Here is an 18767-nt window from a genome sequence, read left to right as displayed (position 1 = left end):
AAGATGTGAAGCAAAAATTGATAGAACTGAAAGGAGGTAGACCAATCCTGAATTATAGTGGAGGATTTCAACACACATGTCCCCAGAAACTGATGGAATTAATAGACAGAAAATAGGCATGGTTATAGAAGACCTAAACAACATAATCACCAATGTGAGACATTATATATCAGCAGTGGCAAAATACAGTTTTTTCCAAGCATCCCAACCAAGATAGACCATATCATGGGACATATGACAAACTTCAACAAATTAAACAAAAAATGGAAATACAGAGCATATACTATAACCATAATGGAGAGAAACTAGAAAACAATGACAGAAAGACAATAGGAAAATCTCTAAATAGTGGTTATTAAAAATACATTTCTAAATAATCCATAGATCACAGAGGAAGACTCTATAGAGCTAAATAAAAATGAATATATAAAATATCAAAACATGTAAGACATAGTTAAAGCAGTGCTGAGAAGAAAATTTGTAACACTAGAAGTTTACATTAGAAAAGAGGAAAAATCTCAAATTAATAATCTTAGTTCCTGTTTCAAGAAACTAGTAAATAAAGGGAAAATCAAACCAAAAGAATAAAAGGAAATAATAAAGATAAGAGCAGAAACCAATGAAATAAAAAATGTAAGACAATAGAAACAATTAATGAAACCAAAAGCTGGTTATTCAAAAGAAATGATACATTGATAAATATCTGGCAAGACTGACAAAATAAAAATAAAGATAAAATTCACCAGTCTCAGCAATAAAATAGAAAATCTCACTATAGGCTCTATATCTATTAAAAAGAGCAAGGGCCAGGTGCGGTTGCTCATGACTGTAATCCCAGCACTTTGGGAGGCCAAGGCGGGTGGATCACGATGTCAAGAGATCGAGACCACCCTGGCCAACATGGTGAAACCCCACCTCTACTAAAAACACAAAAATACAAAAATTAGCTGAGCACAGTGGCACATGCCTGTAGTTCCAGCTACTCAGGAGGCTGAGGCAGGAGAATCACTTGAACCTGGGAGGCAGAGGTTGCAGTGAGCCGAGAATGGGCCACTGCACTCCAGCCTGGCGACAGAGAAAAGATTCTGTCTTAAAATGAAATAAATGAAATGAAATGAAATTGCAAGAGAATGCAATTAAACCAATTTTATACAATTTCTTTCACAAAATGCAAGAGGAGTACAGTGATTGTTATAAAAGGGCATCCTTGTAGTGATGGAATTGTTTCCTGACTGTGATGTTAAATACTTGAAACTACATATGTTATAAAATTAAATAGAACTAAATGCAGAAATAAGTACAAGTAGAATGGAAAACTTGAATAAGTTCAGTGGATTGTATTAATATCTATGTCCTGGTTGTGATATCACATTGTTTTACAAAATGTTACTATTGGAAGATGTCAGCAATAAGAAACAAGTTTTTGCTTTACATATTTTGAGGTTCTATTGGATCAAAGCTCTAGGGTATTTTTCTGTATTATTTCTGACAACTTCATTTAACCTACAATTATCTCAATAAAAATTTATATTAAAAATAGAAACATGGGAGGGGGGAGTTGCGGGTAGGGTATTAGTAAAACCCCTAGCGGTTAGTGTGCCATGAACTAAACCTTTATTAGTAACTGTTTCTGACCCAATTCTTGCCTTAGGGTACCCACTACTGAATTCAATGCCATCACATGGATAGAACTGGGTGAACATTGTTCTCTTGACCTTACCATTCCTGTTCTGCTCCTCCTCTGTGCCATTTTCTTCAGAATTTACCTATTCCATATCTGTTTCTTTGCAGCTTTGCCCTGAGCTAGGATGGGTCAATCAGATAACTAATCCCTTCTCAGCTGGTAACTTCCAGATAACATAATGCCTTAACCTCATTTACAAGTCCCTTAAAAGACCAATAAATGCCATGGCTCTGGTATATATTTTATTTAAGAACATAAAATGGAAGTAAGAACGAGGCTAATAAAAACACACATAGTATTGAGTCCCTTCTACTTGCTATTGGGAATGAACAAGTCTGGTTTTTGCTTTTTTAGCAGCTTAAATTAACAGGGGGGGAATAAAGACCAGCCGTATAATTCTCAGTGTCCATGAATTAAAACAAAATAACTTGAGAAAAACCCTACTATTACTAATCACCTAACAGAAACAACCACCAGAAGAGTGGTCATTCTAATTACTAGACAATGTAATGATCACACTCAACATCATTCTTACAAGTGACATGGTGGCAAAAAGGAGTCTTTCTTCCTAGGGAAATACAATATAAGCTTATGGCATTTCCCAAAGTCAGCCTAGTATTCTATTAAATGTGTCTTAACTTTTTTCCCTACCTGTGAGACAGTGTAGGGGTAGGAGTATAGGTTATAGATGAGTGGATATCTTTCAGGCAATCTCCATAAATGCTATTTCTCTGGTGAGTTTTTGATGGATATAGTATAACTCCAGAGGTTAGGCAGTACCTTCTGCAGAGTAGAATTTGTTGGGTGAATGAAGAAGATCATTCTGATACTTTCGCAGTTTATGTAAAACTAACCTTGTTGGGGCTCCCATGAGAACTGATGTCTGCCAGTGGATTCAGATTAACTTCCCCTTTTCAGCTTACACAGGCTACTGGTGTTTCAAGCTGAAACAACTACAGCCATGTTGCCAAAGCTACCTCCACCTCTGTCTTTCTTCTTTTTGTAGAGTGACATCTATTCTGTTGTTGTTGAGTGACCCATTTCAAAGTTTGGAAAGTGAGACCCAAGCTCCTAAGTTCCATTTATGGTATGCTTACGCTTTTACGATTCTTCTTCTCTTGAAAATTTCTCATCCACCATTGGAATATTGCTTCCTAATTCAATCTCAGATCCTTGAATTATTTTTTATTTTATTTATTTATTTATTTATTTTAGATGAAGTCTTGCTCTGTCACCAAGCGGGAGTGCAGTGGCACAATCTTGGCTGACTGCAACCTCCGCCTCCTGGGTTCAAATGATTCTCCTGCCTCAGTCTCCCAAGTAGCTGGGACTACAGGCATGTGCCACCACACCCAGGTAATTTTTGTATTTTTAGTAGAGATGGGATTTCCCCATGTTGGCCAGGGTGGTCTCAATCTCTTGACCTTGTGATCCGCCCGCCTTGGCTTCCCAAAGTGCTGGGATTACAGGTGTGAGCCACCGCGCCAGACCGAGATCCTTGAATTTTTGAATTAGTTAGATCAGAGTATTAAAAGCAAATTAGTGGGCCGGGCATGGTGGCTCATGCCTGTAATGCCAGCACTTTGGGAGGCTGAGGCAGGCGGATCACCTGAGGTCAAGAGTTCAAGACCAGCCTGACCAACATTGAGAAACTCCATCTCTACTAAAAACAAAAAATCAACCAGATGTGGTGGCACATGCCTGTAATCCCAGCTACTCGGGAGGCTGAGGCAGGAGAATCGCTTGAACCCAGGAGGTGGAGGTTGTGGTGAGCCGAGATGACGACATTGCACTCCAACCTGGGCAACAAGAACGAAACTCCATCTCGAAAAAAAAAAGAAAAGAAAAGAAAATTATTTTAAGTGAAGATTCCTGGGCTCTACTCATATGAAATTCTCAATCAATACCACAGAAGGTGTGAGTCCTGGAATAAACAGCAACCTGGAAGATCCTGACCCAAGAGAACGGTGCTAAGCTGTCCAGGGGCTTTTTCTCCAGTGCAAATAATTGCTCCAAACTCCATGTTAGCCAATGAAGACAACTCTCTTTGAGTTTGTAACAGCCAACAATAAAACCATAGATTTAAGTCATTGTTTCTCAATCTTTAGTTCGTTATTGCCATCCTAAGGATCATTTTCAGACATGTTTTTTTCCTACTTGCCACCTAAATTTCTCCCCTCCCAGCCATGAAACTGTAATAGCATTATAGAGATATAGGTATGTGTTTGTGACCCTTTGAAGGGCTACAAACCATTGTAATATGTAAGAGCTTTTTGCTGACTCCTCCCACCAAAAGTAAATTTTCACCTTTTCTTTTTGAGGGAAATGTTGACTCCATTGGGAAGTCATGGTTTAAATCATTGATTTTTGGAAGCTCATTCTACCTGTGTCTGACTGCCTCCTAAACTCTGTCCCACTGTTCCAGGAGGCACCAGAATTTGTCATGCTCCCTATTTACTTCTCTCCTCCTTCACCTTCAGACCATTCTCCCTGGAGGCCCTCTCGTGGTCAACAGCACTGCCACCATCCTGTTGTTTGAGCTAGAAATCTGGGAATTATGGTAGCCTCTTCCTTTTCCTGATCCCGCTAATTTTGCCTGACATAGATTTTACAAATCTGAATTTCTTCCTCAACTGGACCACCAAATCCCTCATTCTGAATTTTATTCTTTCTTCCCTAAATTGTTGTATTAGTCTGCTAACCATTCTCCCATGGACTGTTTTCAACTCCATTTACATGAAGATATAACTAAATTTAGATCTGATCCCCTCATATTTCTGATTTGGCCTTTCAGTGGCTCCCTGTTGCCCTTGAGACAAAGTAGAGATGCTTTAAAATGGTGGCTGCACTCTTCACGATACAATAATCCACTATTCTTTTTCTCCATCTCATCCCCTCTTTTTCTGTTCTCACATTTTATTCTCCAGGTCTACTGAACTGCTAATCTCACCATTTTGTGCCTCTTTGCCTTTTCTTACATGGCTCCTTCTCCAGAAATTTCTTTCTCACTATGTTAATTGGTTTATTCCTCCATATTCTTCAAATCTCAGCCCATTCTTCACTGCCTTGAAAGGTCATTCCTGAAAGTCCTGGGTTATGCTAAAAATCTCCTTTCCAATAGCCCCAAACCACTCTGGGTTTCTTTTCATGACATTACTTTAAATCATGTCTGTCTCCCACGAAATCTCAACTTTTTGATAGCAACAATCACCTCTTTTTATCTTTCTATCTCCAGAAGCCAGCAGAGTGCTTGGCACATGACAGATGTTCAATAAAAATGTTCACTGAACTAAACTGAAACCGCTTCTCAAGTTTGGGGTAAGAATTGGTATTAAAATGGGCCCCCAAAAGCAGGTGCCTAGAAAGAAAATAGAAAGCACAGGCCTTGATTATCCACCCATGGGGTAATTACTTCTAAATAATTCAGATTGAAGCAAAGTTATTCCTGAAAGATGCCCAGACAACTGGTCAGTTCATTGGAAAAGTCAGGCAGTTGGCATCATGGAGATCAAAATACTCGGAGAGTCATTTCGCAGGACTTGTGACTTTCCAGCAGGTGTCTATGCAGCCTGTGATGGAAGAAGTTACCGACCACTCTTTGTTTATTTCTACTTTCTCCTCCTCCTACCCTCTCACATCCCCCATAATTTATGCTGTTTTTTAAACACCTACTTGAAAATATAAACATTGAAAAACAGCCATATATGAGCAAGCTTCTCAAAATGCCTAGAGAACAAATATTGCCCACATGGAAAATCCCACATATGAAAAGGCAAGTTTAACCACGTTGCTCTAAAGCACTAGCCCCTTTCAGGTTTCGGACACGTGGCCTCTTTGGCTGAATGGACAGAAAGTCTGAATGTGTAAAAGCAGCTCAAAACAACAACCACCCAAACAAGACAGCCATTCTCGCTCCTCTCAGACCACTGCTCCGAGAGGCTTGCTCTCCGACGGGTCCTACATGCTAAATAACTCCTATTCTTAGTTCACGTTGACTTGGTGGCTCGAGCCAGGTGAAAAGACAATTGACCCAAACAGCCAAACCGAACTCGAAACTTCACTAACGAGGCAGCTTATTTTCTAATCCCAGTCAGCATTGTAGGGCACTGAGTGAGTGCCACTTTCTAAAAATGTGTCTTTTATGCAAAAGAAAAAAAATTATTAAAAGAAGTTGGGGGTGGGTAGAAAAGGAGTCCTTTAATGGACTGTTTTATACTTTTGTTGTGTTGTGTGCTTTCTTGCAGGCGACTTCTTGGCAGATACTGCATCTTCAGCCAGGAGAAGTTGGCTTAGTACAAAAGGGCTTTTGAAGTGGTGAGTGTAAATTCAGGCTCCTTTTCTTTCTTCCTTCCTTCCTTTCTTCGCTCTCGCTCTTCTCCTGTGTCTGGAGACCACTAACAAATAATAAGCACCATTGCTTGCAGTACACGTTTCATGAATTACCCAAACATCAAATGTAACTTTAGAAAGGAAACACGCTTTATTCTTTCCTGCAAAAGTTTCCTATCCATTCTTTATTTACATGTTGTCATGAGACTAAGTGATGCACTGCTAGTTAGCGCGCGCGCACGCACACACACACACACACACACACACACACACACACAAGGCCATTAAACAAATTAAAAGGGATGAGGATGACTAATACAGTACTCTTGGAATCCCCAATTTGATTAGTCTGAGTTTAATACACAAAAGCAGCGTCGGAGAAGGAGGGGAGGCAAACTGCTATTTAATAACCTGTACAATTAAATTATGTGATGAATTTAACTATTCTGTACTTCTTAAAGGAGTCTTATTATCTGATTGCTTGTAAAATAAAGTCAGTTTTTCAGCAGAGTTTCTGGCCATGCCCCTGGAAGGCCCATGGTGGCAGTTCTATGCTTTAACAATGATTTCTTTCCCCCATATAGAACTGCTTTTCTGTTTTTCAAGATTTGTCTCAAAAAATTATTCAAGCAGTTTTAGTTTCTTGGGGTCCCTTACCTTTCTTTAGCTCTTTGGAAACCTGGAGTCAGAAAGGGTAGTACAGTGGCTAGGGAATGGTTCTCTCTTTGGTAGTTCTAGGTAGATACTTAGGGGTAACTTTTGGTCAAAGGCCTTTACATAGCTTAGATTGTGGGGAGCATTTTGTTCTTACTTTATGGAGGCTCATTTTGTCTCAAAAATTTAATCACATCGCTGAACATCCAAGGGCCATGGTGTCAGAAAATGAAATGGTGTGGTTTGATTTTCTAGGGATCAGGCTGCCATATTTGTTTTCCTCTTGGGAGTCATCATTTTATTATAAAGCAAGGTGTGGATATCCTTCCAATAGAATTGTTTTTCCATTTGCCTTTACTTAACAGTTATAGTTCAGGCAAGTGCTATCCTAACAGAAGAATACTCTGCAGTTCAGGATACAGTCTCATAAGCTGCTGAATAATGAACTAAAATGGAGCAAGGGTCACAGACAGAAAGTATGATGAGATTTTTTTTTTTTTTATGGCTGGCTTCAAACATAGCTTCTATTAGACCTCAATTCCTTTTAGAAAATCAGATCTACCTGTTTTCACTAAAGTGTAAGTGATGAATAATAACTATTCATGGGGACATAATTTTCAACTACAAATGGTCGCTGTGTCTTATTGGCACCTAAGTTCTGAGAGAGTCCCATATGATTTTCCTATGTGGTTGCCAGATTGGACTTTGTTTTGAGGTAGTACAGCATGAAGATGAAGAGCACAGATCCTGGAGCCAAACAGCCTACCTTCAAATCCTGGTCCTGCCACAACTCTCTTCAGGACCTCACCCACGGGGTATACCTCTCTGTGCCTCAGTTTCCTTATTTCAAAATGGGGATAATAGTGATACCACAAAAGGTTGTTATGAGAGTTAAATGACACATACAATACCACAGAATGGGACCAGAAAATTAGAAATTGTGCCAGAAAATTGGGACTCCATTCATTATTGAACATTTACCAGTGTGCCAGGAACTCCAATAAACCCTTATGTGCATTATTATCTCATTTTACAGGAAACTAAAATGTAGTTGCTGTTTTCTCTGTTTTCAAGATGAGAAATTGAGGCATAGAGAGACTCGGCTGCCTTCCCCAAGGTCACAGGGATAGAAGTGGTAACTCACAGAATTAGGACTATAAATGTGGGAAGTCTGACTCTAAAACACATGTACTGAGACGTTTTTATACGATGTATGTTTGAGAATATTTTCCTGATCCCCAAGAGTGTCTAATCCAATCGGGGACAGCCAGTAAGCAATTCCAAGGAGTAGTATTGAACTGGGGGGAGGTGGAATATGGCATGGTGGGAAGAAGCAGAATAAGAGAAGTGCCACATGGTGGATGAAGCCTGCAGGACAACAGGCCTCTGGCATATGGAGCAGGAGCAAGCAATTTCAGTGGTCTCAATGGAGGATCAGTGTCCAGTGTCCAGCATCCAGTGTGCTGATCTAAGGAGGTCAAAGCTTAATCATGGGGAAATGTGCCAGCTGTAGTTATCCTGGCTGCTTTGTCTTCCCTTTCATCTCACTATGTACTTATTAATTGGCTGATTTAATCATCCACTTGGTTTGGGTCATGGTGCCCGGTCACCTTGCCAGAGATCAGCATTAAGAAAATATTGCAGGGCAGAGTCAACTGATAAATGCTGCCTCTCTCTCATTGTCATATACCCAAATACAGCCTGAAGAGTTGTGCAATGCTTTGTTAGATTTCTCACTATTTTCGTAATCCATCTGGAGAAGTTGAAAGTGGAGTGTAAAATATAATTATTCCGTTTTTTTTCCCTTTGGATTCTAAAACTTGGTGGATCCCTGAACTTCACTCCACTCTTTTTGGCAGTTGAGGCCACATAAGCTCCTTGGGCTTTATTTTCACTGTGGTGAAGATGAGCGCCCAATTTTTAGGGCATGTCTATTTTAAAACTTCTAGCTTACCAATTCTTGGCTAGGATGAGCTTCACAACATTTTCTTGTTCAACTGTCCTTTCATTGTGATTTGTTAGATGCAATGTTGAATAGTAGGTTTGTCCATGAATGGATTTTGTTTTTACCTTGTATTTATAACTTGGGATCAGAGTGACTTTGCAGCTCATCCCACCACTATTAAGAAAATAAAAGGGACAGCAGATAGACTATTTATAGAGATTATATATAGAATATGGTCTGGTCTGCCATTTTATTTTTGAATAAAACTGGTTATAGATTCTCATGCCATAGGACATATTTCTCTTTACTCCATAATAAGCTTAAAGTGTGCCTTTGATTACCTATTAGGAGAAAATATCCTATAGCATATAATATCCTTGCGTTTTGAGCATATATAAATTATAGTGCATCTAAATTGGTTGGATATCAGTAATTATTATTTTATTTGTGCTACCGATTTGTCAAATGGTAACCAGAAGAATTTCATACATTAGTGTATGTGTGGCAAATCATAATGCAATTTACTTTTCGTTGGATACATGAAGTAACTATCAGTAAAAACAATATGTACGTTATATTGGTTCATTTGGAGTAAAATTCAAAGTTCTGGGAACTTTGACATCACTTGGTGAGATTTGATAGCACTTTCTTACCACTAGTCACTGAATGTTATTAATATCATTTAAAACTGTTAGAAGATGTGAATTTGAAAATAAATTAGGTATGCCTTTTAGTTTTGCGATAGAAAAATGAACCATAATTTTGATATATTTTGATTGTTTACAAAATGGCCCTCGAATATTTTAAACATTTGAAGATTGCTGTTAACTAACAGATTTTAAGAGGGAAAGTTGATTGGTGATTAGAAGTCAGGCTAAAAAACACACTCCCTGAGTTTGAATCCTGTCTCTATTACCTACTAGCTGTGTGATCTGGGGCAATATACTTCTCTCTACCTCCACTTCCTCATCTGTAAAGTGAGAATACTGATGCTAGTATCTACATCATGGGTTGACTGAAGAATTGTGTTACTTAGCACATGTAAAATACTTAGACCAGTGCTTGGCATGTGGCTCCCAAATTAACCCTGAGACTATGTTCTTTTGGCACAGTTTGAATCACATTGGTCCTTTTGTTCTAAACAAAATCACTACTTCTGATATACATATATGTTTAGTTGACCCTGAATTCAAGTAAGGGCTCTGCCATAGGTTGTGTGACTTTTGGCAGAGCGTTAAATTTCTGAATTATTTCATCTATGAAATGGAAATCATAATAATTACTTAATGGGATTGTTATAGTAACAAAATCAGATAATGTGAATAAAGCACTAGGCAGAATGCCTGAAACACAGCAAATATTGAACATATGGTAACTGTAGCATTTATTAGCCAATAGAGGCAGTGTTGTTTCAAGAAATGAGCAGTTATCTGCAAGTCTAGAGAGATAGCCTCTAATTTGGATTCATGATCTCTTGTATGTGGGGCAAGTTGATTGAACACCTTGTCGTCTATGTTTAGGAATGCAGATAGAATGTCTTGTATTTAAATCCATCATCACTGTCCGAATCTGTGAATACCTAGAGTGAGAGCAATATGAGTAAATACAGGGTATGCTTGAGTTCCTGCAGTGAATGAGTCTGGTAGAACAAGATGAGAGAGACGTGGGTGGTAGACAAAAGTGGAGAAGGAAACACAACATTAATCAGGAGACAGAAGAAGTGAGGATCAAGCACTGTCCACCAAAGGAAAGAATCACAGGGAGAGGACTTTTAAGAGGGAAGGGTGCATTCGTTTAATGCAAGGCATTAATACAAGAACAAGGAGTGGAGGTCTAACGAAAGTTACAAAGGACCTTTGGTGATTTCTCCATAAAAGTCTAGGATACAATGAAAGACAAAAGTTGTCTTGTTACAGTATGAGGCACTCAGACCTGCATGAAAAACTTGGTAAGAACTCAGAAAGTCTGTAGGCAGGGGCTTTTAGATTCCTCAAATAACACCAGAATTCATGGTTAGGAAGTCTAGAGTGGGAAGAAGATTTTCCTTAAGACATGAAGGTGTCCACGAATCTCTATTTCGAGAAGCACTGTCCCACATGAAATCTCCAAATAGGGAATTGGGTGTTCAGCTTTTCTGCTGCTTTCCCAAGTGAACTCAGAATTATCACTTAGACTCTCTGAGCCTCTGTTTCTTCATTTATACAATAAAATAATAAACTGGATATTTTCTGATCAATTTTACTTCATGTTTCATATACAGGCTATATAGATGCCAGCAAAAATAAATAATATGGATTTAGTAAAATGCACGAACAACTCCGGGCCCCTAAACAAATCACTAAATTCTTTGGTACCTGAGATTTGGTCTCTAATTAAGGAGCCTGGACTGGCTTATCTCTAACAGCCACTGTGGTGCTAATGTTCCCCCCGCCCTACCAAAACATTTATTTCCTGGAGAGAAGTGGACACACACTTCAAAACCTTGTTTGGGAGAAGCTTTATCATTGGAGGTAAATTATTGGGCAATATAAACTAACAAAACAAACATACCTCTGGAGGTTATGTGGTAGAAACTTTAATTATTAACTCCTAGGATACGAGTTCAAGAGATACATCTGATGAAATTTAGATTCTAGGCACAAAGGAAGCTTATGTTAGCTTTAGTATTGTGTTACTACACTATGTTCTTCTTTTGGATAAAATTCCAGGAAAAAATATCTGAAACTGTTGGAAATATTTTGTAGAAATATCCTTGAAAGAGGCCGATAAAATCTGGGTATGATTTATTAGGAAATACAGTGATGTCAGCAGAGGACTTTGTGGGGTTGCCACATGACACTGCAGTGAAATAGCTCACCTCCAACTTAGAGTTTGTCTAGGGAGTGTGACACATTAGGCAAATCTTTTCCTCATCCATAAATAGTGGGGGAATATTATATACCCTATATAGCATTATGAGGAATGAGATATATCAGCAAGGGGAAAAGGTAGGCAGACCAAAGGAAACTGACAGCTCTATAAAAATATTATAATTGCTAGTATCATCATAATTGTCCTACAACTGTGGGCTGCTCATCTCTGGCTCATTCTGTCGACTTCCTGACACCATCTTGTCACTTAGTTTCTTCACCACATACTCATGAGCTAGACTTCCTTAGAGCTATTTCTTCTACCCACTCAACTCCCCACCTTTCCTGCTTTCCTTTAGGCATATTACCCTCTTCTGTTTTTCCTGCTATCACAGACTGGGAAATTTATGAAAGCAGGAGGCCTGTCTTATTCATGAATTTAGGCAGGAGGAGCCTCCCTCCTGCCTAAAATTTGGGAAATGAATGAAGGAATGAATGAATGATGCCCATTCTTAGAAACAGAGTGGACTTGGCCTTGGCCTCTGGACTCACCATTCTGCCCTATCTTGTGCCCTACTTAATTCATTCTGGTTCTTCGAGCAAACCGTTTTCTTATTGTAAGTTCCTACAGTGTTCAACATAGAGACACTGGCCTTTTACATTTTCTCCCTGAGTTATCCCCACCACTTTAGGCTTTCTGTGCCATTGATGCTGGGTTCCCTTTGTCATCCCTGGCCCACTAATTAACTCACCTTCAGTCTGGTACATTCTTCAGTCCTATAACACCAACTACAGAGAAGAGGGAAGGAAGACTTGTCTCTTCTTCCCCAAACCTAGGCATAGGTGGGCCCCAAGGCTTAATCTTTGACCTTTGTTCTTCTCCTGTTTTGTTCCCCTACTCTGAAATCTTACGGAGTCCCATACTTCAATACTACCGTCTCTCTAATGCCTTTAATTTGCTTCTCTCAGACTTACTTATGTTTCCCAACTCTTCAATTTGTTAAAAATGCTATTCTTCCAGCTCCTGCGACTCAATATCGTGGTGTCCTCTTTACCTTCCTTCTTGATTTCTCAGATCCAATCAATTGTGAGAGTTTTAAAATATTCCTTCTTAACAGTCCTTCCTTCTATTTCATCCTTTACTTATACTTTTAAGAGTTACTTCTCATGCCTATCCATTTGTTTATTCACTCACTTATCCAGTCTTTTATTCAACAAATATTTATTGAGGGCCTCTGAGTGAACAAGGCAGACAATGCCTCTGCCCTCATAGAAGTTACTCTCTAGGAAGGGAAGATAGACAATAAACAACTAATAAGCATATACTGAGGTGTTTATATAATCTCAGTTATTGATAAGTGATATAATGAAAGATTGTGCAGGGTCAGTGGATAGACGGTATTGAAATGGTTGCTATTTTAGCGGTCCTTTTGAGTTAGTGATATTGTAGCAGAAATCTCAATAAATAAAGGTGGCAATCTGGGATGAGTGTTATCTAGAAAAGCTAAGAAGTCCCAGGAGAGAAGGGACTTGGTATATCCTAGAAACAGTACAGAAATCTATGTGGCAGGAGCATATAACATAAAAGGCAATTATAACATAATGGGATGAGTATAGGGTAAAAATATAAATGATACAACTTCTTGTCCTGATGTGCAACCTCAAAAACGTCGCTTTTCTTCTCTGGATTGAAAGAGTTCCACTAGATGATCTTTAAGATATCCTGGTGCTCTAAAATATCTTATCAACTCAACCACATTGTCAGTTATTTTAAGACAAGAAGCCAATTTATATTTACTAATATATTCTTCACAGTTCACAAAGCAGTAGCATACACTGAATTGAATCGAACTGAGTATGTTGGGTGTAAATGGAGCGATGAAAAGGGGTTGGAGAAGAGAGAGAGAGATGGCAGGACACAGCTCATGAAGGAACTTGTTGAGGATCACAATAAATCTTGTATTGTACTGGGTTAGATAATCAATGGAAAATGGCAGGATTTGGCTTTTCTTTAAAGGATCATACTACTATATAGAGAACAGAGTATGTGTATGAGGAGAGGAGAAATGGACAATTAAGTGAGAAAAGTGGAAGGCTGATGGAAGCTTGCACTAGAGTATTGGGGAAGTATTTTAAAGTGGTCAAAACTTGAAAATAGATGTAATTTGCTGACAAGGGTTACGTAAGGAAGAGTCAAGACTGACCTTGAGCCACTGAATGAAGAGAGGAGGAGCAAGTTCCAGAGGAATACTAAAATGTCAGGTTTTTATCTGACTACATGTAAGGCTAGACATTCAAATGAAAATACTAAGCATGCATATGCAGGCTATTTAATGCCATGCATAAAGGTATAATTGCACATAGAGAAAAACAGAGATTTGACAATGGAAATCTGGGACACTCCAAAATTTAAGGGACAAGATGATGAAAAGTACCCTGCAAAGGAGACTCAAAGGCACAGCCAGTTGGTTGGGAAAAAAAATTAGTGGAGTGTTCACCACTCCAGCCTGGAGTACCACACTGGTGTCTTGCCTTTTAGCTTCTTGACTTTCCAAATTTTTGATGTCTTGCTTTTGGTTCCATCCATTTACAAAATTAAACATCCTTTATTCAATGTCAATTCTCAGTTCATAAAAGCTCAATGGGAGCTCCTTAGTCCAATACCAGAGCTTATTTATATTTCCCTTCTGAACCTCCTATTCCTCTCAGCATGAACCATTGCTCTAACCTTGGTCTGTTCACTAATCTATGTCTTGCACATTCACTTTACTCACGTTTATTCATGCTCTATCCTTTTTTATTTTTATTTTATCCTTTTAATTTTATTTATAGCCTTTCAAAATTTTATATGTATATCTTTTTAATGATTGATTAGAGAAGGTGTTTTGGATGAAATAGAATATATCATTAACAATGTAATTATTTTTGCCCACTATAACACTGTAGTAGCATTTATTTTCTGAGTAATCTACAGGTTTTGAAAAAAGTAATGCATCATGTTTAAGAGCACTGACACTGGAGGTGGATTTTCTAGACAAAATTCATTTCTTATACATACTAACCATATGATCTTGGATAAGTTACTTGTCTTCTCTGTACCACATTTACTAATTTGTAAAAAGCATGTTATAATAATGTCTACCTCCTAGAGATGTCCTGATTTTTTTTTTTTTTTTTTTTTTTAGTTTAAGAATGGAAGTTTAATAGGCAAAAGCGAAAAGCTCCCTTGTGCAGAGGGAAGAGGTTTGGAATGGGTCTTCCAGTTCCCAGTGAGTTGTGGTTGGTTTCATAGATGAGCTGGAGGAGGCACAGTCTGATTTACATAGGGAACAGAGGATTGGTTGGAGTAGGTGTTCCATTTACATAGTGCACAAAGAAGCTGGCTGCTCCAACCTACTGTTTTTAAATTTTATTTATTTCTTTATTTATAGTATACTTTAAGTTCTGGGATACATGTGCAGAACATGCAGGCTTGTTACATTGGTATACACAGGCCGTGGTGGTTTGCTGCACCCATCAACCCGTCATCTACATTAGGTATTTCTCCTAACGCTATCCCTCTCCTTGTCCTCCATCCCCCAACAAGCCCCAGTGTGTGATGTTCCCCTCCCTGTGCCCATATACTTTCATTGTTCAACTCCCACTTATGAGTGAGAACATGTGGCATTTAATTTTCTGTTCCTGTATTAGTTTGCTGAGAATTATGGTTTCCAGCTTCATCCATGTCCCTGCAAAGGACATGAACTCATTCTTTTTCATGGCTGCATAGTATTACATGGTATATATGTGCCACATTTTCTTTATCCAGTCTAATATTGAAGGGCATTTGGGTTGGTTCCATGTCTTTGCTATTGTGAATAGTGCTGCAATAAACATACATAGGCATGTGTCTTTACAGTAGAATGATTTATAATCCTCCAGGTATATACCCAGTTCTGATTTTTAAATGGGTTAATAAATAAACTTAGAATGGTGTCTGATACCTAGTAAGCATTCAATGAATGGAAACTAATGTTGGTTTTATAATATCTTAGCCCTCATCCTATACTGCTTTGCCATATTGAAATTTTCATGTAAGTTTAAGCTCAAAACAGAAAGCAAGTATAACATAGTGAGAATAATGTATTTAGGTAATAAGATAGGGATGTGACTCCTTATCCTGATATGCAACCTCAGGAAAGTTACTTTATCTCTCTTGATTGAAAGAGTTGAACTAAATAATATCTAAGATATCATCAGGTTCTAAAATATGTTATCAGCTCAACTAGTGTGTCAATTATTTGAGGGGAAAAACTGAGTCATATTTATATTTCCCATAGTTCACAAAGCAATATTATACACTGAATAAATTGAGTACATTGAAAATAATTTCATGTATGATTGGATGAATTGGTGTAAGCAGAAGAAAAGTGGGAGGAATCTTCTTTAGATGATATGCTCTGGGTCTTGCCTCTTAATGTACATCAACTTTATGTTTAAAGACTTCCATTGTGGCGAATAAAAGTATCCACAATAATGTAATCATTTCCTTTTTTCTCCCATTCTCACTCACCAATAAAGAGATGCATATACATATTAACATAGACACAATTAAAAACATGGAAATTATTAGAATTCAGTTGTAAGAGACTGGTATTTCTAATCATTTGCAGTACAGACACACACACACACACACACACACACACACACACACGCCCACCCCTCAGTGAGAGTATGTTACATATTTCTTTCTGTTTCCAGCTTACTTTTACCTCCATTTAAAGCACTTTTTTTTTTCATTTACTGTTGGTTTGTCTCACAACTTTAAAAGTTTCTCAAGAATAAATCTAATTTATTTTTTGTGCTGTTAAGTGCTTAAGCTAAGAAACACTTGATACTAAATGCTTCTTGAAATGAAATGTTACTATCCCTTTCAGTGGATGGAAGAAATGCAACAGGAGATTTTGGTCAATAGCAAATGAGGAGCAACATATTTTTTCCTGGAAAAAAGTCTACTTGGTTGAAACAGTAACCCAGCCAGTGGCTGGGGCTCCAGGTTGAGGGAACTGTTAAAAGATAGGCATTTATCAGGGCTTCAATGAGTTCAATAAAAGACTCAGCTTAGAGAGATGACTAGTGTTCAAATCAAGGACTGGAGATTTGTAGCCTGAGCCCAGGTAGAGGGGATTAGTGGGAGAAGCTTCAATATGGGGGAACACAAAATTGTCCAGTGAATCTCCAGGAACCCTATAGTTCAGGCTTAGGAAAGTAAGCCAAATATCTGCATGAATTTCTGGAGGAGATGCAGCTCCTAATCTCCTGCCAGACTTGGTTCTCTTTGGAACAGGACTTTGGTGATGCTGACTTGGGTTTGAAGGTCTGTGGTACCTGGGGGTGGGCCAAGTTGGAGCAGGCCAGAACACACACCTGGGAGGATCTAGATGTGAAGAACATGATTGTGCAACCACTAAGACTCTCAGGGTCAGAGAAACCTGTCTGATCCGAGATGTAATGCGACGCACAGGCCACACATACTAGTGAGAAAAGCAATTGATTTCAAAAGCATGAGCGTTTGGATAACAGCAAGGATAAATTTAATTTAGGACTGGAAATATCAAAACGTTGTCAGGTAGATGTTTTAAAAGAGTCAATAAAGATAAAGACTAATAACAATTATAATAAAAGTTAATTTTCTGAGCCATTAATAGATGCCAAGCTCTATTTTGAGCTGTTTGTATTGCAGAGCAACTTAAGGAAAAAAAAATGGATGAAATTTTGCCTTAAGAAGTTAATTTGCAGGTTGAGAAGAAAATATTTACCTGTCTCATCATAACACTAAATCAAATGGGTATGAAGAGAAAGAGTAAAGACAGTACAAGAAGAAAGAAAAGGATAAATATGAAATGAAATATCTCACTTTAGGCAAGAATTTTAAAAATGAAGAGAGGTGTTTATTGCCTTTGAATTCAATAATTTATTAAATCAGGATCGAGTAGTTGAAAGAGTATGACTTTGGGGAAGAAATAGACATGGATTCAAATTCTGACTCCATTTATTATGTGACCATAATTAGGTTTTTAAAAAATCTCTGTATTCTTGTCCATAAAATGAGAATAATAATACCTACATCATTAAGTTGTTATGAAAATCAAGTGGAATAAAATAAAATACACAGACTATTTATTAGAGTCTCATTCTTGAGAGTAAGAACATCCCCTTTCTTTAATAACAATAATAGCTAACATTTTTGAAGCATTTATCATTTAATAGGAGCTCCACTAAATTCTTCCTCTATTTATCTCATTAAATATTCAGAACAACCACCCTATAAACCGAATCCTATTTTCTTCACTGTATAACTGGAGAAAATGGACCACAGAGACATCCATATTACTTGCACAAGGACTCAGGGAAGCTAGGATTCAAACCTAGAAAGGCTGACTTCAGGGCCTGTGTTTCTACCCACCTTTCTTGTGGTTTCTTTTTCTTTTTCTTTTTCTTTTTTTTCTGAGACGGAGTCTCCCTCTGTCACCGAGGCTGGAGTGCAGTGGCGCGATCTCAACTCACAGCAACCTCCGTCTCCCGGGTTCACGCCATTCTCCTGTCTCAGCCTCCCGAGTAGCTGGGATTACAGGCGCCTGCCACCATGCTCGGCTAATTTTTGTATTTTTAGTAGAGACGGAGTTTCACCATGTTGGCCCGTCTGGCTTAGAACTCCTGCCCTTAGGTGATCTACCCGCCTCGGCCTCCCAAAGTGATGGGATTACAAGCGTGAGCCACCCCGCCCGGCCTGGTTTCTTTCTTTATGCGCACTGTGATGTCTTCAGATTGAAAGCTTTTTAAGGTCAGTGATTTTGCCTGGCTTTATGACTGCTATTTCCACAGCTCTTGATACAGTACCAGGCACATGATTGTTAAAAGACTAACCTGTGTGATTTTTTAAATGGCATTTGTTAAAGACAAACAGGAAGGAGATAGTCCATTAGTTGGCTAAGTTATGTGAGTTTGAGTCTCTACCTGGCACTGTTTCCATATGCCACCTTGAGACCTATCGTTATCTTTGGCATGTCTTTGCAATCCTCTCCCTCACTTCACAGGTAAATTTCATCATGAAGAAAATTGAACCAGAATCCACTGAAAATAATTTTCTTTTAAAAAGGGGAAAGAGACTTTATTACAGCTAACAGTTTGCAAACGTGGGAGATGCAGCCATGTTTCAAGAGAACAAAGAGAAGGCCTGTCTTTTATAGAGAAATTTCCTGTCCGGTTTCCCACTTTCGTTTGCTTACGCGGATAAAAAAATGCAAACTTGCTTAGTTTTAATTGG

General features: G+C 38.3%; 1 long non-coding RNA gene across 1 annotated transcript in view; it reads right to left on the bottom strand.

The window, feature by feature from the left end:
- The window catches only part of LOC144332999 (uncharacterized), a 74867-nt gene extending 56589 nt beyond the window's left edge, over positions 1-18278 (bottom strand). The window contains exon 1 of the long non-coding RNA XR_013401288.1: positions 17907-18278. This is a non-coding gene — a long non-coding RNA (uncharacterized LOC144332999). The remainder of the gene's footprint in view (positions 1-17906) is intronic.
- Positions 18279-18767: the final 489 nt, after the last annotated feature.

The sequence above is a fragment of the Macaca mulatta genome, chromosome 11 (genome assembly GCF_049350105.2).
Source record: "Macaca mulatta isolate MMU2019108-1 chromosome 11, T2T-MMU8v2.0, whole genome shotgun sequence".
Lineage (NCBI taxonomy): Eukaryota > Metazoa > Chordata > Mammalia > Primates > Cercopithecidae > Macaca > Macaca mulatta.
Note: the sequence above shows the minus strand (reverse complement) of the source record. Positions and strands in the feature narration are given on the sequence as shown.